Source organism: Octopus bimaculoides, chromosome 20 (genome assembly GCF_001194135.2).
Source record: "Octopus bimaculoides isolate UCB-OBI-ISO-001 chromosome 20, ASM119413v2, whole genome shotgun sequence".
NCBI classification, from domain to species: Eukaryota; Metazoa; Mollusca; class Cephalopoda; order Octopoda; family Octopodidae; genus Octopus; species Octopus bimaculoides.
Genome location: NC_069000.1, coordinates 21148797 through 21150696, shown reverse-complemented (window position 1 = coordinate 21150696; position 1900 = coordinate 21148797). Strand labels below are relative to the sequence as shown.

General features: G+C 37.6%; 1 protein-coding gene across 3 annotated transcripts in view; it reads left to right on the top strand.

Moving 5' to 3' along the window:
- The window catches only part of LOC106874788 (centrosomal protein of 164 kDa), a 105782-nt gene that overhangs the window by 87881 nt on the left and 16001 nt on the right, over positions 1–1900 (top strand). The gene's annotated exons all lie outside the window — the stretch shown is intronic.

The following is a 1900-nucleotide window of genomic DNA, read 5'->3' as shown; positions in this document are numbered from 1 at the left end:
AAAGGCAAAGTCGACCTCGGCTGAATTTGAACTCAGAACGTAAAGTCAGACGAAATACCGCTAAACATTTCACCTGGTGTGCTAACGTTTCTGCCAGCTCACCAACATAGTTTTGCCACAGTTTCAATGAATGAATGCCCTTTCTAATGCCAACCATTTTACTGAGAGTATTTTGTGCTTTTTACCCAGGAACTGACACTAGTGAGGTTGCCGAGTAACTTGCAAGACAAAACCCCTTGGCAAGCGAGAGTGCAGTATTAAGGGTGGTGGCTTTGTGATTGGTGTCGAGAGTCTAAAGTATGATAGAGGCTACACAAATTGGAAAGGGAGTAGGGATAGTGGAGAGGAGGGGGTCAGGGTGTATCCTCAGCGTACAAGAAGGTAGATACAGTGAGAAAAAGGACTGAAAATCGAGGGTGGGTGAGAGTATGAAAGGAGAGTGGCAGATGGTTAGAGATGGGGGAAAGAAGGGGAATGCAATGACGAGGGGACATGTGTGGAGGCATGGTCAATGGTGAAGCTTAGTTTGGGGGAAGGTAAAGGAAAATAGGAATGGGTTGGGGAAGAGGAGATGATAGATGGCAATACATAAAAAGTGGGGGAGGGGGAGAGCAGCAGTATAATAAAACCATAGGTAAATGAGAAATAGGGAGATGATGTGAAGTGTGGAGAAGAGAGAAGGTGCACAGTGACAGAGCTGGAGTTCAGAGGCACATAGGGGTGGATGTAGTGAGTGACAAAAGGTTTTGTATATTTATATGACCCCCCAACAGTGTCTAGAACAATTAATGCTTAGATTATTCACCAAGACATTTTTATATTGACAAAGAAAGAAAGAATAGTGCTTTTGTGTGAGTGTGTATTTGGTTGCATGTAAGTGTAATGTCTGTGTATGTGTGCTTGTCATGTATGAGATGATGATGATGATGTGTATGTTAAAGAATGTAGTGACAGAATTCATGAAGAATGAAAATTTGAAAAGTGAAAATGAGTTCTTGTTCACATTGGAGAAAAACAGTCTGAAGAGTCTGTCTTGTCTTGTGTAGTGTGTAACTCCAGTATTTTCTGCTTCTATAGTTCCCCTTACTGTCTAAACAGACAAAGTGGTGGTAGTGATGATGGCAATAGAAATGGTGGTGGTGGTTGTACTTCTGTGTGCATGTGTGTGTGTATTTGTGTTCTAATTGCAAAGAGATTTAATGTAGTAGTAAGAATGTATATCTTATTTGTATATATTACATCCCATTGTGTAATCCCCACCTCTGATTATAACCTATGAGATCCCAGAAAAACCATCTCTCTTAATAATACACAATGTTTTTTTCTTCTTTAGTATTATGATATATACAAACAGAAGAGTTCAGTTAGATTTATAATTGCCGATTAAAGTCCACTGAATAAAGTGCATGTATCCTCAGAATGGAAAGCAAATTTGAAAGTGACCTTTGAACTTTAACAGAGAAGGCTGTTAAATTATACCTGCTGTAATGTTAACCTGTGAAATGTCAACATGTATAGCACTGTAATGCTTCGATATATGAGTTAATTTGTTCTGGAGAAATGCTCATAATGCAAAAGCTCATTAAGCAGAGCAATAATTTCCTATAGTAGCAATGTTATAAATCATAATTTCTTCCCAGAATAATATTTTATGTAATGTAAAAAGAATGTCAAGATCATTTATAATAAAAAAAATATTATTACTATAATCGTTTTCTGAATCACTTTCACTCACACTTGTGCAGACCATCACTTGTAGACACAATCACCAATTCACAAGCACTTGTAGACAGACTTATAGATTTCTTTTTAAACAAACAAGTCTAGAGTTGTTTGCTTAGAAGAAACTTCTTTTCACTCTCTATAAATTTCTTGGTAACACGCAAAAGCTTTTGTTATG